General features: G+C 36.7%; 1 pseudogene; it reads right to left on the bottom strand.

Annotated features, from left to right (window-relative positions):
• Window positions 1-24,246: 24,246 nt before the first annotated feature.
• Window positions 24,247-25,124, bottom strand: LOC113188204 (nucleophosmin pseudogene; annotated as a pseudogene).
• Between the last annotated feature and the right edge of the window lie 363 nt (window positions 25,125-25,487).

Genomic DNA, 25,487 nt, shown 5'->3' with positions numbered 1-25,487 from the left:
ATATTTTGTCTTCATTATCTGACATTCTGGCTTCTACTTGCTCCACTCTGTTAATGATACTCTCATTTGAGTTTTTAATTTGTTTTATAGTTTCTTTAATTTCTAGAATTATTGTTTGATTTTTTATAACCTCTATCTCCTGATAAAGATGCTTAACTTCTTCTTTTATCTGTTTATGTAATTCATTTTCAATGTATTCTTTCACTGTTTGAATTTTCTGTCTCGTATCCTCTTTAAGGTTCCATTCTATCTGTCTAAGGTATTCCTTGAGTTCTTTATATGACCATTTTTCTGATGACTCTAGGTCCTCCTGAATATTTAGGCTGTCCTTCATTGTTTGCACTCCTTTTCTTCCATGCTTTTTCATGCTGCTCATGTTACTTCTTGTTCTGTTTGTCTGCTGAGTTACTGTTTACTCCTATAAATTTATTTGATGCTTGGGAGGAAAGGTATTAGAAGGGAAGGGAAGAAGTCACTAAAGAGAATGCGAGTAAGCAGGTAGAATTCAAGGAAGGGGGAATAAGAGAATTGAAAATAAAAGAAAGGACAAAAGAAAAAATTAGAAAAGAAAAAAGAAAAACGGAAAAAAAATTAAAAAAAAATAATAAAAATGAAAATTAAAATTAAAAATAAAATAAAATAAAAAAATTTAAAAAAATTAAAAAATTAAAAAAATTTAAAAAACAACAAAAAATAAAAATGAAAAAAAACCCAAAAAACAAAAAAACCCCAAATTTAAAAAAAAATTAATAAATGCAGTCTTAGAGTTTGATTAACTTCTCTACCAGTAGGTGGAGCTGTGCCCACTGGGCCAAGCTTCTTCTCTCAATAGGCGGGAACCAATCACTGTGCAGCAGCTCTTCCTCCCAGATTGGGTGGGTCTCCAATCCTGAGTGTCTAGGGCCTTCTCTTGTGTCTAGTCACTTCCCCACTTTTCCTCAAACCAGGCCCTGCTCACCGGTGACGCTCACCAGAATACTGGCTATACGCCAGGTCTGCTGCTCCTGGGGATTCTATTTTCATGAACGCCTGGGCACAGACCCTGAGTTTGTAGAGCTTGGGGCTGAGAATCCTCAGTGAATTTTACTTGCCCTCCAGTAGCCACGCCCCCGGTAGCTGGTGCAAGGGACCTCAGTTGTCAGCACTGGTGGGATTGGTAGCCAGGAGTTCCGTGCCACTCCTGATTCCCTCAGTCTGGCTATTGCGTATACGGGAGAGCTGGGAGGGGCCCTTAAGGTTTCCCCACTGTGTGGAGAGGGATGGCTAGGGGATTACACACCTGTCGCTGCTGGTTTCAATGAATTTATCTCCTCCGCCGCATTTTGGTGACGTCTGTTCTCTGCCATGGTGGTATCCCATGCAAATGGTGACAGTTCGTTCCCTTTGCCAGGTGACCAATTCAACGGGTGGGTCCTGACTGTCTCTCCCAAGCCCCGTTTCAATCCTGTGGCCACTGCCTATGAAAGCTCGGTTGGCATTTACCTCTGTAGGATCAGAAGGGCCGACCAGTTGTTTCGGTGGGATAGTTAGTGCTGAGTCACAGCGGTTTGGCTGCGAGAAGCAGGCGAATGGGAGCTTGAATGCAGCCGATCTGGGCTCGGTGTGTGTTTCGAGAGGCCCAGACTGTTCGCCCCAGATCCATGTCAGCTCAGTATTGCCTAGTGATCCTGAGCAAACAGCATTTAGACAGTTTACGACTCCCTATGCCCGCGCAGCTGAAGAGGTCAGAGACTTGATCTCTCTGCGCCCGCCGCCATGTTGGATCTCCAGGGTTTACAATTTTGAATGGTGGATAGAGAGAAAACAGAAGTGATGTAGGGTTTGCTGATTATGAGGGAGGAAGAGAAACGATAGAAGTAAAAAATGAAAGGAAGGGTGTAAGTGAGAACAATAGAGGTTGGATGCTAGCAGAAGAAAAGAGAAAAAGAGAATCAAGGGTAATACATAAGTGAGAGAAAAAATATAAAGTGAAAGTTTAAAAAATTAAAAATGAAACTCAAAATAAAAGAATACAAAAGTGAAATATACTAATCAAACATACTGATTCTCAAAATACTAATACATGAAAAATAGTTGGCTTCAAAAATGCTAGAAATGGGAAAAAACAAATATGAATCTGTATAAATGTTTATGAACAATTAAGGTTGTGATAAAACAGAGAAAAGAAAAAAAGATATTGATGAAAAGTTAAAAAAATTATTTCTGTTGGAGTTCAAAAGAGTCTCAGCTTCCCTTCTCAGCAGTGTTAGGTTGGGACCTCTGGAGTGTGATGGTTGTTCCACTCTCAGGGTGGGGTAGCTGCAGTGAGAGAAGTAATCCTATAGGCAGAACCCATGGAAGTGGGGTTTAGGCTTAGGTATGCATGAGGTTCCTTGCTGAATGCCAATTGGTCTGGAGATTTTAAGTCAGCATATCTCCAGGGCCCAGCAGTTGCCAATCCACACTGGAAGACTGCACTGCAGTCATCTCCCCTGGGTTTTACTTGTGTGGTGGAGGAGTCAATTCTTGGTCCACTACATCACCTTCGGACCTTGCATTTCCAGGTCTCAGGTTCAGTCTCCAAACTCAATGTCTCCCACACCTGCTCTTTTGAATTCCTGGCCAGAAGCATCTCTCCCAGCTGATACTGGAAGCAGTTGGATTGGAGGAGGAGGTGGAGAACCAGGGGAGTTTCCATACTCTACATTTGAGTTTTTCCTGGTTACTTAGGCACACTATATGTCATGTAGTATGGGTTTGCCAGGCCTTTATTTTGGGCCAAATTTGGGTTTGCCAAGAATTGCCTCTCCCAGTTGCTGTGCTGTGGCTGCAAAATGGTTCTCTCCTTTGTCTTCTGCACACATCTAGGAGAGATGTGGCTTTTTTTCTGTATAAGGATATTGTGCAGCACACCTTTCAGATTAGTTGGGCAATGTCTTGTACCCAGACATGCCTCAGGCCTCCTAAAAATGCAGGTTTATTTAATTCCCTTCTATCTCCAGTTTGTTCATGGGGGGATGGCTCTGGCTGGTGCCTCTGGCTGTGGCAGTGGCTGTAGTGCTGGGGATTTCCTTCTTATTATATCCAACCTCCTGAGTCCCTGATCTGCTTTGAATGTCCAGTATTAAATTCCAGTAAAAGCACCTCCCCATCCCATTTTTTTTTTTTTTTGTTCATCCACCTTACTGAGAAGCTGCTTATCTGCCTTCTTGGTTTCATGCCATGGAGCAGCCAGGAAAGTGACCTCCTCTATTCTGCCATCTTGAAACCCATCCCATTCTCCTTTTTACTTCTGTGCATTTGATTATTGTAGATTCCACATTTAAGGGAGATCAAGTGATATTTGTCATTCTGGGTCTGGCTTATTTTACTTAGCGAAATGTCTTCAGGATTCATCCACTTTGTCACATATGTCAGGATTTTCATTTCTGTTAAGGCTGAATAATATTCCATTATGCATAGATGCCATATTTTCTTCATTCATTGAGCCATCAAGGAACATTTAGGTTGTTTGTATGTATTAGTTATTGTGAATAATACTGCAATGAGTGTGAGCATGGAGATATCTCTTTGAGATCTTGACTTCATTTCCTTTGGATATAAACCCAGATGTGAAATTGTCATTAAAAATGAATAAGTTTAGTGGCATTATGTAAAAATGTGGATGTGTAACCAATGTGATTCTGCAATCTGTATTTGGGGTAAAAATGGGAGTTCATAACCCACTTGAATCAAATGTATGAAATATGATATGTCAAGAGCTTTGTAATGTTTTGAACAACCAAGAAAAAAAAGAGCAATTCAATTTCTCTGTTGCCAGGTGTGAAGGTGCATGGCTGTAATCCCAGCAACTTGGAAGGCTGAGGCTGAACGACGTCAAGTTTGAGGCCAGCTTCAGAAATGTAGCAAGATCCTGTCTTAAAAAAATAAAGAAGAAAGAAAGGGCTGTAGCTCAGGGGCAAATCCTGGGTTCAATCCCCTGTACTAAAAAAAATAAAAAAAATGAATAAGTTATAGTGACCTAATATAGAACAATGTGAGTATAGTTAATGTATCATATTCTTGAAATCTACAAAGAGGATAGATCTTAAGTTTTTCAATATACCCATACAGAAAAGAAAATGGTAATTATATATGGCAGTGGATATATTAATTAATTTGATTGTCATGATAAATTCACAATGTATGAATATATCAAAACATTTAGTTGTATGTCATATATTAATAATTTTTATTTGTCAGTTATACCTCAATAAAGATGAAAAAAATAGAAAGTGCTATAAAAATACAAAAAGCTGTTAGTGCTGTTCCTTGCAAGACATACAGAAACTTGAGACATCTCTCCCAATGTGTCTCTGCAATACATGTTTGAATTTCTAAGTATATATGTAATTTTATATACAACATTAGCTGTCTAATTGCTAAAAATTCACTTCCTAGTCAATTTCAGTCATGAACTAAGGAGAAGTTATACTTTTCTCTTGACTGTATTCTCATTTTATTTTACAAAAAAAGAGAATGCACATAAGAGTCTGTAAGAAGGGATTATATCTTCTCTCATTTCTTTGTACTATATTATGTATCTACTGTTTATTGCATAGACTTGTAGGAAACATGGGCACTATTTCTGGGTAATTTATGTACCATGAGGTAAAATAATAACCACCATAAGCATGCATTTAGCTATGGAGTAATTTCCTTTGCTTGTATAGTGGAAGGAATGTGAAAGATGATGTTGATATTTTATGCCTAGAAGAAGCCTCCAGCGATAACCATAGTTCAATGAATATTTTGATTCAATGACGGAGGTTGCCAGATGTCTTTGAATCTTTCATTTCCTTATACATTTTCTGCTTTATCATGTTCTGCTTCTCTTTTCATTTCCTCAAAACCTATAAACTCCTATTGATTTTGAATGCAAATCATCAAAAAACCCAGATGCTGATTTTTTTTTGGGAGGAAAGGGTGTATAAAGTCTATACTACATTATTACAAACAAACAAAAAAAGAAAAATAGTATGTAACAAAGTCCTAACAGGGGCTCAAAAACACAACTTCTATAACTTGTTTTAGGGTAGTTCAGTTAGTTTAATAAAGCAAATACAACTTTACATGATATTTCTAATTCTCAGAACAAGGCTACAAGAGAGACTTTTATCTCCTTTCCAGTTCAAAAGTGAGGCTCAGAGGTTAAGGTCATTTGCCACAGATAACAACTCTAGGCCATTTATGAGCCTGCAATTTTCTTTGAATTATCAAATAAGAGGTCATCATGTTTAGAGTAGCCTTTAAAAATTAATAAGCTGAATTATGCCACGATGTCCTACTTCTGTTCCAAAATATTCAGCTCATTTTCACATATTAGGTAAAAGAAGTCATAAATTATGCAGTTTAAGTAGCAAAATCTATGTATATGTACACATATGCATGTGTCTCACTGTATATATTTTATATATGTGTGTATCTATATGTGTATATAATTTTAGCAACAATTAATGACATAAATTTTTTTCTTCATTGAAGCTTTCTCTGACATAATGTATTCATTATTGCTTATCCCTCTGTTATAATTTAAAGTTCATTTATACTCTACTATAGCATATTGTCCTCTAATTAACTTTTTAGGTGACTACTCCGTTTCTATAAGCCCTTCAGGGATTAGGACTATTTCTTATTTGTTTTTGTATCTGTGGGGTCTAGCCTAGTGCCCGGAACTTTAAAAAATGATTAATATATGTTTCTGGATAAAAAAATGACTAGTTTACTCTGTATACATTTAAGGTACTGCCATGGTGTTTCATTTTTTCAAGTATTTCACATAACAGGTGGTTATAATTCACCAGAGTTACTTTACTAGCATTGAAAAATCACTGTGAATCTTAAAATAACTAATGTATTCTATAGAAAGTGCTGACTAACCTAGAATATGAGCCATGTTGTTGCTTTTCTGTAGCTTATCTCTCTGTAGCCACTGCTTTATACTAAAGAATGTAAACCATGGGCTGGGAGGAAATAATCTATTGCTTTGTTGTTAGGCAGTTTGAAACCTAAACCAGATTAGATACTCTTTTCTTCTCAAAAGCTGCATGAAAAGACAATTCTATGGTTTTACTTGGCAACACATTGTGTGCTTTTGTGTCACTGAGAAAAATGCTTCTGAATTCATAATTGGTATCTCCCAATTTGGAGTTCAAGCGCCATAGTTGAGGCCTGGTGTGCTGGAGAAGTGGAGGTCTTCCTTGGAGCCTTAGGATTCATCCAGTAGGCTAGTGCATGCTCCCTCAACAAATGAGTCTCTGTGGCTTAAAGTAAAAAATGTGTATTTCTCACTCACTGTATATGTCCGTTAGGGGAAGCTTTGGGGTTTCACATTGTCATGTTTGGGACCAGACTAAGGGGAAGTAACAGTTTGCAATATTGCAATGGCAGAGAGTAAAGAGGGGGAATAGCAAAGCGTGGCCCTTGAAACTTCCACATAGAAATGGCACATGTCACTTCTCACTTTTCACACTTTATTAAACAGAGCATCTGTTACTTCTTCCATTCATAAGGTCATGCCTAACTCTCAAGTGAGCAGGAAAGTATAGTCTGGCTACCTGCCTGGAATGACAGAAAGCCGGAATATTTGTGACAGTTCTTATGGCTATCACAGATGCTTAAATATTTTCCCTAGGCTAGCATGAAGTGAATTTAGAGTGAAATATTTTTGGTTGCATGGATACCAAGACTGACTTTAAGAACAAAGATTTTTACAGCATATTTTTTTTGGGGGGGGGTCATACGTCAGTATTGTAAGACATTAAACAATAGAGAGTAATAAAGTCACAGTTTTTATCCCTTTTCAACTTCAGTGATTTCAAATTTTACTCTGCTGCAGACGGAGTGTAACCTTCAAACAGATCCACAATTTTTCAGAACTTTGCCAACACCATGATTTCAAATGCAGGAACTTCCCATTGGTTACGATCTTCTGTTATTCATTCATCAAATACACCTTGAATGTCTAATTCTCGGGGATGCCATGAACCTAGTCGACTGCCCCCCGTGGAAATGCTGGTCTTGGTGTTCTGGCGTTTCACTGTAAGGCATTGAAATGTAGATCTCCACTGATTGGTTCTGTTGGGATTCACTGGACCTCATGAATTTATGGATTCATGTCTTTTTATCATTTCCCAGCCATTATCTCTTAAAAAATGGACTCTGTCCTTCCTACTCTCTCTCTTCTCTTTCTTGAGCTTATTATACTTTTGTAAAACAGTATCTTCTAGGTCTCCAAATATCCTCTTTTCTAAAAAATATATTTTTAGTTGTAGATGGGCACAATATCTTTATTTTATTTTTATGTGGTGCTTAGGATCAAACCCAGTGCCTCACTCGTCCTAGGCAAGTGCTCTACCACTGAGCTACGGCCTCAGCCCTCCGAATCTCTTTTATTTATTGTATCTTGTGTCTTTTGGCTTCATTCTGTTTTTTAAAAAAATCTATTGTACATTTCCTAGTTATTTCTTTGGCTTTTGTCTAACTCATTGGTTAGATTTAGTTTTAAATTTCAATTGTTATTATTTTCACAGCTATATATTTTATTTGGTTTTGCAAAATTGTCTTCATTATTCCTTATAGTATCCTAGTCCATGCAAATTTTTCTTTTTCTTTTATTTTATAATATTTCCATTCTCATTTTTCAAAGTTTGGATTTTAGCTCTTTAAATATTATATATTAATAATCATAATTTTATATTCTGTGTTAATTGTAATATTTGAAAGTCTCCTGATTCTCAGTTTCTGTTATGGTTTGGATATGAGGTATCCCCCCCAAACTCCTGGGTGAGACAATGTTAGAATGACCAGATGTGAAATGATTAGATTATAACACTTATGACCTAATCAGTGGATTATCCGCTTGAATGGACTAAAGAGGTAGTTATTATACGTGGGTAGGGTGTGGCTGGAGGAAGTAGATCACTGGAACAGTGATTTGGGGATTTATATATTTTTCCCCTGGAACCAACTTCCCTTTCTCTTTCTCTCTCTCTCTCTCTCTCTCTCTCTCTCTCTCTCTCTCTCTCTCTGTCTCAGAGAGAGCAGGTCCATGACCTGAGCAGCTTTCCTCCATCATGCCCTTCCACTAGCAACAGAGATGACCTACCATGGACTGAGTCCTCGAAACCATGAGCCAAAATAAACTTCTCTTACTCTACTTTGTTCTTGTCAGGTTCATTGGTCACAGCAATGCAAAACTGACTAACGCAATTTTGGTTCCTTGTTTTATTTCGTGTTCCATGATTCTTGAAGGTGAGTCTCTTATTTGTGTTGAAATGCTAGTACTTCTTTGACTAGTAAATCTGCTTGCACTACCAGTGTAGAACCACTATAAATTTTTGTCTCATTTCTTTCCTACCCTTCAGTTTGAGAAAATAATGAAAACAAGTTATTCCTAATTTTTAGCAGTAGTTTCCTCCTTCATATAGAAGAGTGATCAACATGTTTTCAAGTATACAAACAAAATACACTGTGTCAAAATTGCAAGAATAACAGTGTTTTCTATAAATGAAATTTTTAGAACGTTATCAAAAGGAGAATAATAAAACCACATATACTTGGTTAATAAAGTTACCCAGGCATATAAAAATGATATAATACTCAAATCATTAACATTACTTTAATACAATTATAACTTAAAAAATCACTTTTTCATTGACAATGGTTGTTTGAGTACAGAGATCAGTTCCCCAGGGGCTAGGGAAACTGTTACTGTAGACTAGGGTTTCCCCTTCTTTCTATATTGCCACTTTGTGTGTGTGTGTGTGTGTGTGTGTGTCTTTCCACTGCAATACATTCTCTTTATTAAGCAGTAATAGAGAAGAACAATAATAAAGCTAAGAAAGCTAATTCTCTTTGAGTTATAATGTTTCCCCCTGTGTATGAAGTATTCAATAACAATATAGAAAAAGGAAAAGGGAAAAGAGAAGAAAAATTATAGTTTCTTTTGTGTATTCCCTATATACACACTGAAATAGAAAGTATGACTTGAGTTTTCAGGGTTAGATTTCTGTGTCTGAGTTTTCATATTCTTTACAAGTGTTTTTCCCAGGGGAGAACAAGATAGATTCTCACCTTTGATAAAGGCATCATTTCCAAAGCTATTTTTTCTTAAGCGATGTCTCCATGTGGAGACATCCTCTGCGTGAAGAAGGCAATTCTTATAATTTCTGGCTCTTTCTGCCCTGCCATTGCTTTTTAAAAATCTGTGCTTTTTAAAGACATAGAGACAGAGATTGGGGGTGGCAGGGCTGGACAGAGAGGAGGGGGAAGGGGGAGACAGAGAGAGAGCGGGGTGGAGAGAATCCTCTCCTGCTTCCTGCACCATGGGGAATCAAGGCCAATATGGCAGCCCTCCCACTACCCTGCGTCTTCCTTGTTAAAATCCTTTAAACATGCCAGCTTGTCACAGGCTGTTAAGAAGTCTCCACCGTGGCCATTCTTTTGTTTTCAGGAACTCACTCTCTCTTCCTGTTGATTTGTTAGAGAAGAGCAGCTGATCTCAGCTAGAAGATTGGCTGGAGGACCTCTGTGGAAAGAAGTTACAACAGATCACTAGCCAGTTCCACCCACTTGGTCACAGAGATCAGATGGGTAGGAAGTATCCTGGTTTGACTTCCAATATTTTCGTTTTTCATCCCCTGAATTGGAAAGGAAGTGGTAAAGGATTGGGAAACAGGTTCTTGTAGTACACTGAGGTCATGTTGTTGATTTGCTCTCGTTTTTCTATTTGCACGGTGAGGCTTTGGTCAGGTAAATGTGGCAGAGCAGGAGGGAGCAGGATTTTTTTTGGAGACTTTTTGGATAGTGTATTAAGTCAGGACTCTTTGAAACACAACCAGTCAATTGTCTATCTACCTACCTACCTACCTACATATCAAGACTTTAAGGAATTGGCTCATATGATTGTCGGGGCTGACAAGTCTGAAATCCCCAGGGCAGATCAAGATCAGCAGACTGGAGACACAGTTAAGAGTTACGTGTTACAATCTTTAGTCCAAATTCCACAGGGCAGTAGGCTAGTAACTCAGACAGGTTTCTACATTGCAATCTTGAGAATTCCTCCCTTTCTGAAAAACTCCTTTGCTTTTAAGGCTTCAACTGGTTAGATGAGGCCCATCTACATTATGGAGGGTCATCTGTTTTACTCAAAGTCTATTTATTTATTAATCACATCTAAAAAGCACCTTCACAGTAACGTATAATTGATATTTGGCTAAACAACTGGGCACCATAGCCTGGCCAAGTTCACATGAAAATTATCCATTAACCTCTTGGAAAGGTATTTGGCACTAGGTAGATTTTTCCACACTCTAAGAAGAATGCAAACATGTCTGCTTAACTGAGTCTGTTTACTGGTTTTCTCAGACTGTAACATTTCCTCCTTTACTTCTTTTTTCCTTCTGCTTTGCACATAGATTTTTTTCCCCTAAAAGGCAGAATCTTTTGTAAGGAGAGGATTCAATACTAGTAAAGGGTCCCTAATTGACCCCTACCATGCTGGCTTATGAAACCATGAGTCTGTAAAGGATCATTATAACCATACTGAGTCTCTTTGGGTCTAACAGGTGATCCTCCAGAGACAATGGAATCCACAGAACCATGGCAGAGCAGGGAGAGCTGGACAGGAACATCACACTCTTATCCTGTCACTCTGAATCTACCCTCTCCTTAGGATAAGCTGCTCAAATTTTTCTAGGGAAGCTGCAGATGACAATATTTACTTAGATCTGGAGAAATAAGTTCAGTAGGAACAAAATCATGTGGAACTATTTAGGCTTCCTTTTCAGTGAGATGAACTATCCAACCTCATGCTTCTGAGGCCAGAATGCAACCTCTGTGGTCCTGGCTCTTGAGATCCTTGAGTTATCCAGGTGAATCTTCCATGATGAATTTTCCAGATGAGTTTTTGATGTGGCAAAGCCGAAGAAGTCAGTCTCTTTGAGACTATTCTGTCAGTTCCCTCAATTATTTACTTTAAATTATTATTTCTGACACTTTCTGAAGTAGGGGGAAAAAACAGAAGTGGTATTCAGGTTTTAAAAAGAGGAGGAACTGTAACTATGGGTATCCCATTCAACTTCTTCATTGGCTGATTCTATGTTGTTGTTTAATTAGATAGTACTTGGCTATTTGCCTGGTGAGTGGAAACTTGACATAATAAGGCCATAAGAAATAGCCACCTGGGTTCATGTTTGGGAAACTGATTTCATCCAACAAGCGAATGCATAGAAAGTGTATATTTAAAGCTATATAGAAAATTATAGCCAACTTCAGTTGCAAAACTTTTATATAAGTCCTTAAAATATCTCATCATTTCTAATCCTCAGCTGCTGAATTTAGTGTGTGTATATGTACAGAGTTGTTGAAAATTTGAGGATATAGGCATGAGGCTTTTTGTTCCATCCAGGTAGTATGAATTTAGCCTGCAAACCTGCAGGAAAGCCAGCTTGTGGTTGCAAATAGATTGCGGTTTTATTAAACCACTAAGTTTGTGGTAGTTTGTTACAGCAGCCAATTAGAAACTAATACAATGTCTGTGACACTGCCTGCATAAATATTCACCACTTGGGATCTTCTGCCCTCTGTTCAGGCCATTCTGCTCAAATTACTCTCTCAAAGGTCCCTGCAACCTATCAGTCATCAGATCCAGTGAATTCTTTATAATGGTGTCAAATTTGAAGTCTTCTATATTCAGGGGAGACTTTTTTAATTTTGCAAATAAACAAATACAAGAAAACCCCACTGAAAACTATTCAGAGTAACTATAAGTCTTGATATTTAAAATTATTATTCAGTTTATTGAAGATTCCAATGAAAAAAACAAATGATAGCAAATAAGACAACAGTTCTTCCTTTAGCTGTCAGGTTTACCTTATACATCTTATTATATTAATAAGATCAGCAACTTTTATGATCACATTTCAAGGAGACTTTGGTATTTGGGGACATTTACCAATGTAGTTAATTGAATTCACTTAAATATTTTAATTTACCTTTATAAATTAGATATATTCAATTCATCTCATAAGTACTATAATAATTGTTTTTATAAACAAAATTTTCTCAGGCTCTTGATTTGTTCTTATAAGTCTAAAAAAGTACTTATTCATATGCTAAAATTGCTAGTCTACATTCAATTATACATTTTAAAATGCAAGTTGTAAGTCTTAATTGTTATTTGAATAGGTCCAATGCTCTTAAAGATACATGTATATGAAACCAACATTCAAACATTAATATGATGATTTTGATTCTTTTAAACATTTCTGTACTTAATTTTAAATGTTTCTGGGGCTGAAAAATGTTTACTCATTTAGGAAACAGCTATGTTTTTCCAAACAATTTTGAGCAATTACCTCCCAATTGGTTGAAATTGCAGAACAACAAGGGATTCTGGCTAAGATGCAGATAGGATTTTTGTTATTGATACTGATGAGATAGAGGTGTTAAGAGAAGCCAGCTCTTTCTTGCACTCAGACCTGTGAATCTGAAGAGTCAATTTTCATTTTGTTTTCATATTGGTACAATCTTTTGCAAAATCCTTCAAATTCATCATGTTTGTAACATGATGTTTCACAAACTGGCTTTTCTGTGAAAATTCACTTTAATAATTATTTCATTAAAAAATTATTCTCTGCTTAACAACCTTTGGATAATACCATTTCTCCTCTCTCCCTCTGGGAGAGTCTTAGCCCATTAGAATATAGTAAAGGCTCTTAGAAATCCTGTAGTGAAGACATTTGTGTATCTTGGTTTAACCAAGAATTTCCAAAATTAAATAAACAAGCACCATTTTCCTCCTTACATCACTTATTAAAACCCCACAGAACCATTGGCCTGAGAAATGCTGCTCAAATTTGTCTGCTGCTTTCCATTCTCATTACTCTCATTTTAGCTCAGGCCCTCGTTATAGCCCACCTAGATTAGTCTATTAGCTCTCCTAAATAGAATCTCTGCTTCTTTTCTTTCTCATTTTCAATCTGTTCTTTAGATGCTGCTAGGGTGATCTTTGCATAACACACTTCTGAATGTGCTTTGGAAAGGAAGGAGCTTTGAATTGGGAGTCTGGAGACTTTTATTCATTTCTTGGCTTTGCCACTAACTAGAATTGTAATCTTAAAAATTCATGTTATCTGTCTGGGTGTCTGTTTTTGCAACTGAAAGATCAGAGGTTGTTCTAGGGGGCTCTATTGTTCCTTTCAACCACAAAATTCTATACTTCTTATGAAAATGCAAATTCTTTCTTTTGCCTCCCATGAAATTACCCTGGCTTATCTCTAACTTAATTTCCTCTTCTTTTTCTCCTGAACTCTATGGTTTAACCAAAACAGACTACTATGTATTGTTGCCTCTATACCTCGTGCTATTGCAGGGCTTATAGTTTCACTTTACCTCTTAAATCTTAGTTTTTTTTCTGCCTCTATAATTCATTATCAGTCATAAGATATTTCTCAATTATTTTTCCTTAAAGAAAGTTGTAACTTTCCCTTATGGGTTGAGGGTTTCTTTCAACTTTGACTTTAATGGCTCATTATACTTCCACTCTAGGATCATTGATACACATGTGTCATTCACCCAATAAGTTACAAATGAAGTCAGTGGCTATTCTCTTATTCATAGGCTCTGAACAGAAGTCAGAAATTGTTATTTTGTATTTATTCTCTGTAGAGCATCTACTGCTAGTGCTTAAGATAGGTTCTAAAGTGTATAATGTTTAATCAAAGAGTAAATTTGGATCGATTAGAGATGTGCTATAGTAAAATTTGAACCCCTAGGAAAATATTGGTTTTTTAATTTGAAAGTAAGTTAAAATGTGAAGAGGGGCATTAAAAAACTTTTAGGGTATATGTTAATTAAAAAGTGAGCTTTTACTGTCAACTATATCTAAAAGCACAAGTTTCTGTTACCTCTTGTGTATATGACAGTTTCTTTTGTAGAAGTTTATAGTTCTTTAATTTTCTCCCATTATGCTTCCTTGAAAATGGCAAGTTAAGTAAATAAAGGTCCCTCTATTGATAGAAAGAATGAGGGCCAGGTAATCTTGTAAATTTGGCTATTTCATTATCTTCCAATTTGTCTTTGTCTGAGATCTCAGTCCTTCATTTGAACTTCATTTTGTAGGTGTTTCTTAGACATTACATTCCAAGTCCCATAGTACTCAAATTAAGCTAGAATTATGGTAATTCAGTGCCTAGTTTCCACACACTGCTTTTGTAATAAAATAAAACAAAAAAGCTACAAGCGACACTTTCTCACATATCTTGTATATTGTACACATGTATATACGTTAGAGAAATAAAATCCTGCCACCTTAAATTTCTCCTCATAGATTAAACATGATTTTTCTTTTTTTTCCAAAAGCCTTGGAATAGCTTCTGTTAGAGGATGGCTGCTGTGATTAGAGAAGGGAACAGTGCCGTGCCTGCCATTTGAATAAGGATTTAGTGAGGTCTCTAATGCTGAGCTAGTCAGAGGAGAGGCTTGAAATATACATCAAAGGGAATTTAATCTAGGCAAAGCTAAAAATAAAAAGGCCCATTTCGTGGAGACATGCTAGTAAAAAATTTTTTTTTTGCAAAGTGTGAAAAAGAGTCTTATCATCTGGAAAAAAAACTATCTCAAAAGAGGGGACATAACGTTAGCTGGTGACAAATACCATACAAGATTCCACTTGCCTCAAAGGATTAGTGTTCATATTGAAGAAATATGTGCTAATTTAATGTTTTGTTAGCTTAGCTCTTTTAAAAGCAATCAGTATTTACTGATGACTAGAATTTGGGAGTTTAATTTTTAAGTGAGAACAGCCATGATCATAATACATATATCTTTGGGATACCCACTGGTATCATTGGGAGCATCTGTGATTATGATATTGGTATCACTGTGATAGAAGGGCATCCATATCACATTCAGAATGCACAATTTGCTTTGAGTTTTGATTAGCACTGATTGAATGTGTGTCCCCCTCCTCCCAAATTCATGTATTGAAACCTAAGCTTCAGTGTTATATTAGTTGGAGATAAAGATTTCTGGGAGATAGTAAGTCATAAGCATGGGTTCTTAAGAATTGTATGAGTGCTTTTATAAAGGAGACCCCAGAGAGCTACTTCATTCCCTCCATCTAGGAGGATACAGTGAGAAGACTGCTGTCTGTGAACCAGGAATTGAGATCTAGTACTTTGGATTTCCCAGCCTCCAGAACTGTGAAAAATAAATGCTTATTGTTTGAGCCATGCAGCACATGAAATTTTGGTTATAGTAGTCACAATAGACTAAGATAGTATGTCTGTAAGGCTAGCTACCTTGTTTATAGCCTGCTACTCATATCATCAGTTCAATCCTCTCAAATCCCTGTTTTATTAGGCAGAATAAATCTCTATTATGTGGCTATAGAAAATGCTAGAATTTCAGGTAGGTAACTTGTTACTAACCAAATGTGGGTGGCTAAGATAAACCTATTTTCTTGCTTGGAAAAGCAGCTCAAAATGCAAGTCACACTATTGGCAGCTCAATAGCTTCATTTTCATACATAAAATAACAATGTGTACTTTAATTTGGAAGGCATTTTAAATCATAATATAGTCAGCTAATTGTGCACAGGGCATACACAATTCATTCAAATAAAAGATTTTCGTACAATATAATATTTATTACTAGAAGTGCTTCTAGCACAAGGTCTAGGAAGAATCCTTTTATGATTATTTGGAAAAATATGTATTCAGTATTTCTGAAAATAGGAAATGCTTAGCAAGATAGTAAAAGGAAATTTTTTGATCCTTTTGACCTACATGTTAATGTTATTTAAACAATTGATCACTAGCAAGTTGACCAAGTGATTTTCAACAGATATGTTGTACATACCTAAAAATAGAGACATTTAGCTCAGGAGGACATATAATGAAATATCTATGTGTTTTATAGCCAGAGATTGTTGGCATGATAAATGTGTTCATCACCACATTGCAATTTGACAAAAGGAAGGCATGTTTCATTGTAGTTCCAACTGAATTTGGGGTTGGAGTCCAGCATCCCACCATGCCTTTTGTTTTAAAATTTTTGGAGTGCTTGCTTTGATGGCAGTTATAGCTCCCATCCCTCCTTGTGAAATGCATGATATACAACTTGGATTAATTCTGGCAAAGTAATAAATGTTGACGCACCAAATGTTCTGGTATTAAGGCTAAAAATCATTATCATTATGTAAGAAATCTTTTCTCTATAATGCAATGGGAGTTGATATTTATGACTATGCCTATGAGGCATTCAAAATATGAAGAAGGTGCCAAATTAATAAAAGTTAAATTATATTTGGTGCAGTTTCAATGTTGGTGTATTTGATTATAATTTTTGATAATTGATTATTCATGTGTGGTGAGTGAAGTAACATTCAGTTTCCCAGAATAGAGCCTATAAAACTTATGAACAGATTGGGTTCACAAAATATATTTGTTTATCAATTTGTTTGGAACTAGAAAAATATGTTTCTATGAAAACAATGTTATATTGTTTATACAGAAAAGTTTATTGTGTATCTATTATGCGTCAGGCAGTATAGGAATAAAGAAAGATGACTAATACTCTAAGACCTTGTCATCTCTGAGGAGTGAGAGAGAAGTGACAGGATGAGTGCCGTAGAGATAAAAGGTGGAGTGCTTTGGGACACAGGCCAAGGGCATATCAATCCTTCCAGGCACGAGGAGAGGCTTTCCGCAGAGGGCAATGTCTAAGTTATTATAAGAATAAATAAATGTTAGCATATTGGTTATATGGGGAAGAAAAGGGCAATCTATGAACAGGGACAGCTATGTGGCTTCACAGTGACCTAAAACAGTAGGATATATTCAGGAAAATGCCACTTGTTTGATGTAGCCAATGCGTTTGTACTCATAGGAAGAGCAGGAGAGTAAATTCGTTTGTCACTTGAAGGCTACAGATAATTTTTGACATTTCGTTTACAGGGGAATGAAGTCACTACGTTAATGCTTTGGAAAGACCATTTCCAGTAGCTCCTTGGAGGGCCAAATGAAGTGATGTCACAAGATACTGGAAAGCCAGGTAATAGGCAAATTCATAGGTCCAGGGGTGAAGTGGTGAGATCAGAAAGATCACCCTTGTCAAGAGAGCATTGGCCTTTTGGTTTGTCTGCATCTCCTTTTCTACACAGGGCCAGACCTGGCTCTTTAAACTGGTTGGAAAATAGACACCATACTTCTCTCCCTTCCCATACCACTTCATGAGCTTTCCTGAGGCCTGGGGCCCATGTTCTGTTTCGTTCACCACCCCCCAAAATCTCCCCACGTTTAAGAAAAAAAAAAGACTTCCATTTGTGTAGGGGAAGAGAATGTGGGATGGAATTGAAGAGAACTTTATCTCTTCATACCATGTTTCTGCTGGGCTCATTGGAGACTATTCTTAGATAACAAATCCTCATCATCGGATGTTTGGGAAATGGGAAATGGGGATAGGTTCAGGATAATTTTTGTTTCTGGCTCAGGTGATAAGAGTGTCATTTATTGAAACAATACTCACAGGGCAGATTTTAAAACATAAAGGCAAGATGACATGTTCAGTTATGATTTTTTGGGACATCCAGGGGAGGCATCCCAGTAGGGAATTTTACAGTATTAGGATTCAGGAGAGATGGGTTTTGTGGGGTTAGACAGAGAACAATCTATATGTAAGATATTATTGAAAACAGATCACCTCACTTAGAAGACTGATTAAAGTAATAATGGGAGACTAGTAAAGGAAATAAGAGTAACTATGAAGTTTAAGAGGATAAGCTGGAGAAGACGCTTAATGAAGACGGATTCTCTCTTTGAAGACAGAGAGATAATTAATCAACTCTAATAAAAAAATTAAAAACATGTTACCTTGAAATGAAGGAATGAAGTTCCCTCTAAAAACACAAGACGGTTTTCTCTCCCTGATAGGAGAGACTGAACATACTATGCCACCAATATTGTGCTTTACATGATCCATAAATTGCAAAGCCAAATTAAGATTTAAGAAAAAGTCATAAGTGGAATGCAATAAATATATAAGTTTTTTCAAAGACTGTACTTGTTTTGAGAGCAATTTTACCTAAAATAGTCAAAACAATTTTAGCTAAACTGTAGATAAATAAGCCAAACAGAAACTTCCAAAGTCTAGAGAATTCTACAGAATAAATTTACTACTTGTTACAATGTGTTGTTCTAACAATCCCAGGATAAAATGAAATATTCTGAAGTCAGCGATTCTTGCTGTTCTGAAGGGCAGATTTCTTCCTGTCAACTGCTGCAGAACAAAGTAATATATACGAAAAAGAAACCAAGGATAACAAAGTTTTCCTTGAGAGAATTGTGGAAATTCGTTTTAGTCTTTTGGTTTTTTTATACAAAAATATTTTCCCCACACGAACAAATTTGCATGGCTGTATTTACCAAAGAAGTTTGATCCTTTATTTATGTAAACCAAGAAGTATAATCTTACTGAGCTAAGAGTCAACTCAAAGCTCTGTTGCTATAAACTTGGGCTTTCCAAAATTTCTCAGTTTAAAGGCATCTGCTACATAAGTCTAATTTTAATTGGGGAAAAAAACCCTTCTTTAAAATGAAATCCAGTGAAACCCCAATGGGTTTATGCCCATTTCCCCAATATCCAATATTTAAAATTTGGAGGTCTATGGTCAAGAACTATTTGCTAAGTTATTTTCACAGAAAGCGAATTATTCATAATTAATTGATAAACTTTGTTAAACCACCTCCCATAATTGAGGGGTATGTGACTGAGACTTGTTCTATGTTGTAAGGGGTAGGGTTCAGTGCTTGAGGTGGCATTGCTGGGCATGTCATATTCTCAGAGATTCTCCCTGGCAGGCTGACATCCTCCCTTTGTGAGCTATGACCAGCCCAGGAAAACATTGCTGACATTAGGTTCTATTCTGCTGATGTTACATAAAACTGCAAGATTTCAAACATGGAATTGCTCCAAAAATATATGCTATTTTTCATAGACAGTACAAAATAACACCATAAAAAAGTCACATCTGGTGTTAGTTGTTGTCTTATTTATCAACTTATGCCTCCATCACCATGACATCAACTTTCAAGGTGCTCTTGTAAATCTAGAATTCTAACAGGTGAAATAAGGAGTAAAAATAGTTCCTGAAGTATAGGTTTGTGTTTCAAAAGTATTTATGAATCAATCGCTTGACACTCAGGTCATATTTTCTCATTAAAAAGCTATATTGTTACAAATGCGATGGCACAGCCCTTTAATCCCAGTGGCTTGGGAGGCTGAGGCAGGAGGGTCGCAAGTTCAAAGCCAGCCTCAGCAAAAGCAAGGCACTAAGCAACTCAGTGACCCTGTCTCTAAATAAAATACAAAATAGGGCTGGGGATGTGGCTCAGTGGTGAGTGCCCCTGAATTTAACCCCCAGCATCCCCCAAAACAAAAACAAAAACAAAAAACAACTATATTGTAAAACTATATTGCATGATAGTTATATTCCCAAACCTATTCTTCTTATTATTATTATTTGGTACTGGGGATTGAACCTAGTATTGCTTTACCACTGAGCAATATTCCCAGCTCTTGCTAGGTTGCTTAGGGCCTCTCTAAGTTGCTGAGGCTGGATTTTTAAAATTTGTTCTTTTTTAGTTATACGTAACAGTAAAATGTATTTTGGCATAGTATATATACATAGAGTATGACTTATTCTATTTAGGATCCCATTCTTGTGGTTGTATATGAGTTACCCTGGTTGTATTTTCAAATACAAGGCTAGAAAAGTTAGGTCTGATTAATTTTACTGTCCTTCCTATTCCTCTCCCTGTTTCCTTACTCTTCGTATAATCATATAGATTTCTATTCTTCCCCTCCCCACCCTTCCTTATTTTGGGTTAGCATCCATATATCAGAGAGAACATTTCACCTTTGGTGTCTTTGGGATTGGCTTATTTCACTTAGCATTATATTTTCCAGTTCCATCCATTTACATATATATCTATATATCTCATATTTTCTTTATCCATTCATCCATCAAAGGACACTTAGGTTGTTTCCATAGCTTGGCTATTATGAGTTGAGCTGCTAGGAACATTGATGTGGCTGCATCATTGTTAGTATGTTGCTTTTCAGTTCTTTAGGGAGTGAAATAACTGAGTCAAATGGTGGTGCCATTTCAAGTTTTTTAAGGAATCTCCATACTGCTTTCCATAGCGGTTGTGCTAGTTTGCAGTCTCACCGACAATGTATGAGTACTTCTTTACCCACATCCTCACCAACATTTATTGTTACTTATATTCTTTTTTTAAAACATATTTTTTAGTTATACATGGACACAATATCTTTATTTTATTTATTTATTTTTATGTGGTGCTGAGGATAAAACCCAGGGTCTCACACTTGCAAGGCGAGCACTCTACCACTAAGCCACAGCCCCTGCCCCTATTCTTTTTAAAAAATATTTATTTTTTACTTATAGTTGGATACAATATCTTTAATTAATTAATTCATTTTTATGTGATGCTGAAGATTGAACCCAGGGCCTTGCCCATGCTAGGCAAGTGCTCTACCACTGAGTCACAACCCCAGCCCCTGTTACTTGTATTCTTTATAATTGCCATTCTGACTAGAGGGAGATGGAAATCTCAGCGTAGTTTTAATTTGCATTTCTCTAATTGCTAGAGGTGTTGAACATTTTTCATATATTTTTTGACCATTTGTATTTCTTCTGTGAAGTGTTTGTTCAGTTCCTTTGCCCATTTATTGATTGGGTTATTTATTTTTCTGGTGTTATGTTTTTTTAGTTCTCTGTATAACCTGGAGATTAGTGCTGTATCTGAGGTACAGGTGGTAAGGATTTTCTCCCATTCTGTAGGATCTCTGTTCATGTTCTTGATTGTTTCCTTTTCCCTTTGATGCCATCCCATTTATGATTATTGATTTTACTGCTTGCACTTTAGAATTCTTATTGAGGAAATTAGTTCCTAAGCCAACATGATGGAGAGTTGGGCCTACTTTATTTTCTAGTAAGTGCAGTGTCTCTGGTCTAATGCTTAGGTCCTCAATCCACTTAGGGTTGAGTTTTGTGCAGGGTTAAAGATAGTGGTTCAATTTCTATTACATATAGATTTCTAGTTTTCCCAACACCATTTGTTGAAGAGGCTATCTTTTCTCCAATGTATTTTATGGCACCTTTGTCTAAATGATATAACTGTATTTATGTGGGTGTGTATTTGTGTTTCTATTCTGTTTCATTAGTCTTCATTTCTGTTTTGGTGCCAATACCATCCTGGTTTTGTTACTATAGTTCTCAAGTTCAAAGTCAGTCTCAAGTGCTTGAAAACCCCCCTTGATGCTGGCTTTGAACTTAAGTCTCCCAAGTTGCTGGACTTATAGGCTGTGACTGACCCCAAGCCCATTTAACCCATAATGCAGCTGAGTTCCAAACTTAATAAACATGAGATAACATTGTGACATCACTTTTAAAGTATCACTTTTAAAGATTGTAAATATAAAAAAATGTTAAAACATTGAGAGGATACCTTTTCTAACATTTCAATATTAATAATGAAGATATTTATTTATATGTAGAATGATTTATTAACTATGAGTCCACTTAATTTATTGGTATGTTCCATAGAATATAAGCTATACACCAGAAATGGACAGATCAAATAATAAAATTAAATAACATAGGTAAGAATTTGAAGGTTTTGATCTCTCATCCCAGGAGGTATCCAGTTCATGCTAATTCATGTCACTCTGTTAATAACCATCATTTATCAAGACTTATCATCTGGATTATCAAATGGCAAATTTCTCCAGCGTAACTCTTGGCATCAATGCTGAACCTAAACAAGAAAGGATCATAATTACTAATTTCTGGAAAATAGCAGAGTAGAAGAAGCTGGGTGTCAAACTTTTCATGTGTGGGCTCATTTCCTTGGCCTCCTCTGTCTGGGAGGTTGTCTGGTATCAGGAGATTGCTGAGTTATTTCAAAGGATATCTCAAAGAATACAAATGAACAGGCAGACAGTGACACAGAGAGTGAGGAATGTGGGAAAGGACCCAGAGCTTTGGTGCACTTTGATAGCCACCTTCCCTGAAACTCCACCAGTACAACAAGAAAGATCTTGGAATCTCTTGTTCAATTTTTATGGAAGTTTAATTAAGTAGCCATGATGATTAAATCACTGGTCACTGGTGATCAGCTCAACTTTCAGCCTCTCTCCTCTCCCCAGATGTACGGGGAACAGATATTTAAAAGGGAAGAAAGTAACTTTGAAACATTTTTTTCTAATTTCATTTGCCTATGGAAAGTTAGTTTTGACTAGAATTTGAAGAGGTAGATAGAAATGGTTGAAGGGATTCTGAAAGGGACTTTTAGGATTTTAGAGGATTTTGGAGATAAAAGTTACTGTATCGTTTCTGTGTACAACTCAACTTCAATTTTCACTTCTTCTTAATTAAGATATATCATTATCACTTCTCCCATGCATAAGAATCACGAATAGATTAAGTTTTTTATGTGTATGAGAGGAGAGGAATTCATAAATGGAATAAATCTACAAGTCTTTAATTTAGAAGCCAACTTCTCCTGAACCCTAAAAAAATTTCTATTAATTTTTCTTTGTTTAAATTTTCAGACTCTCTCCACTAAGTTGGCTGTCACTGTATTTCCTCTTGCAGCTTTCCTTCTCACCCCTCCTTAGCTGTTTCCTAGAGAGAATATAGACAATTATGATTTAACCTTCTTATATCGATTCCTCACCTTCTTTCATTTTTCTCTAATAGCCAAATCACTTCGTACCTCAAATATCTTACTTGAATTTATAATTTTTGTAAATATAAATAGTATTTCCTAATACCTTATTTTGTAACTATCTTCATTGTTCAGCTTTCTTACCTACTATTATCTTATAAATTTTGCTCTCTGTTCTTTTACATTGTCAAAGATGATCATTGGCAAAGGCCAGATATTGTCACCCAATATTCATTCCTCCCTTCTTCTTAGCAACAGAAACTCTATTTACCTGGACACATGGCTGCCTAGAATAGAACCTTCCTTCCCCAGTCTCCCTGTGACGAAGTACAGCCGTGTAGTTACCCAGTAGGAGGGAAGTAATAATGTTGAATTCCAGGAAATGTCCCTGAAGGGAGAGGTCACATTTTTCTTTACATCTTCCTCCTTCCCACTATATAAAATGTGAATGTGATAGTTATTGTTTGAGCAGCCATTAATGGGTTCTGAGATAGAAGTCTTCTATAGATGGAAGAGACCTGAATGCCTTCTAATGGGCTGTTCCAGACCAGCCCCAGACGACTGCAGGCTGTGCTCACACGGAAAGATGATAAGCCTCCATCATGTTTAAGTCAAAATTATTTTGGGTTTTCTCACAGTTGAGCCCGATTTGATTTAACAATTATAGCTATATTCTATTTTGCAACCAAAACTAGCTCTCTTATGATTATCTATAGGTTGATTTAGAAAGTTGAAAGCTGGAAGTTGTATTCACATAACTGGGTAAATAGTGTTCACTACAGAATCAAGGAGGTTTTTTTTTGTGTTTAATTAGTTTATATTTTTTTTCTTTCAGATTTATTTTCAACTTCTCCAAAATATTTTGTTTTATTGTCTTCTTTTCTTTATCCCTTCTAAAGACCCTCCTTCTACAGAGCTGTGTGGCTTCCTGTTCCAATTTTGGATTTGATGCTTTCTTTCTTTTTTTATTAAAATACTGAGTTTAGTTCACATGTATATTTTTGTCTCCCCACTATTCCCATGGCTGACCACCACTACTACTATGTCCTACCATAGCATTCCATACATACTTAGAAACCAAGCAAAGGGTGAAGTTCCATCTTTAAAAACTAAACAGGCATTTTGGACAACACATTCTTGGCAATAGAACCTGGACAAAAGTTATCAAACACGGTAGGGAAAGTTCTCACTTTGCATTATAAAAAGGACAGCCAGATATCAACTGTTACATAAATGAAATAAGATGGATTTTTTTTTTGAGAGAGAGAGAGAGAGAGAGAGAGAGAGAGAGAGAGAGAGAGAGAGAGAGAGAGAGAGAGCGCTTTTAATTTTCGGTGGACACAACGTCTTTATTTTATTTTTATGTGGTGCTGAGGATCGAACCCAGCATCCTGCACATGCCAGGCGAGCGTGCTACCACTTGAGCCACATCCCCAGCCCAAAGATGGAAATTTTTAACAAACTGTTTAAACTATTTTCTTAAAGAGACTCCCTCCACTGCCAGAGATCTTGAATTGCCTCCTGGTCAGTCATCCGGAAGCAATTCTTCACATAATTGACGAACTTGTCTTCCACTTTGGGAAGAGAACCACCGTTTTCTCTACTTCCTTGCATTTTTGCTTTGATGTCTTCTACAGCACTAGGTCCTTTTGGTGTTTTAGGAGTTTTTTTCTGTTTTGTTTTTTTTTTTTTGAGGGACTCTTGACCTTTTGATCTTGGTGTTGGTGGTTTTGAGTCTTTTCCATTCTGGTTCGATTTTTGTGCATTCTTGGCTGGAGTATCTCGTATAGATTTCTTCACTGGGGCTTTTTCTTCAGTTTCCTCCTTATCAAAATCATCATCATCTTCTTCATCATCATCGACATCTTCGTCAGCAGCAAGTTTCACTTTTTTTCTGGGGAACCTTGCTACCACCTCCAGGGGCAGATCACTTTCCAGATACACTTAAGAGTTCCACATTCTCCTCCTCTTCATCTTCTGACTCTGCATCTTCCTCCACAGCATATTAGGGCCACTAATATGCACAGGCCCTGAACCACACTTCAACCTTAAGACCACAGGTGGTGTGATTTCAAAACCCCCAAGGGAAACCGTTGGCTGTACAGACATTTTCAATGTTGCCAGTGTTACTTTAATTGGACTGCCTTCATAATTCATTGCCTCTGCTTCAACAATGTGCAATTCATCCTTTGCACCAGCCTCTAAACTGACCGTTCTTAATGATAACTGGTGCTCAGTTTCATCATGATCCACCTTAAAGTGATAATCTTTGTCAGCCTTTAGCTTACAACCGAAAAGGTAGTTCTGGGGCCTCAGGGGGCTCATGTCCATATCCATTGAATCTTCCATGAGGTGGTAGCACACACTTAGGTGGGAGAGAAGGCGGATGGAAAATGGTGGGTTGGATTTGATGCTTTCTATCTGCTAAACAGCTGTCAAAATGAGACTTCAATTCAGTGCTTTCAGGAAAAGCCTATTAAAAGGCCAAATGTGACAATGACATCACATCTGCCATTCATCATCTCAGTTTAGTAATGGAGGAGAAGCTGATAGATGGGAATTCCTTTCATGTCCATAGAATGCTTATAAGGGGCAAACACCACATTATTTTTCTTTGTGCATTAGCAACCATTCTTGGTTTCCAAGTGGTTTCTGATTTCTAGTACAGTTTTAGGTTAATACTATGCATAGATTTTCATTCTGATTCTTTCT

Source organism: Urocitellus parryii, chromosome 6 (genome assembly GCF_045843805.1).
Source record: "Urocitellus parryii isolate mUroPar1 chromosome 6, mUroPar1.hap1, whole genome shotgun sequence".
Taxonomy (NCBI): domain Eukaryota; kingdom Metazoa; phylum Chordata; class Mammalia; order Rodentia; family Sciuridae; genus Urocitellus; species Urocitellus parryii.
Note: the sequence above shows the minus strand (reverse complement) of the source record. Positions and strands in the feature narration are given on the sequence as shown.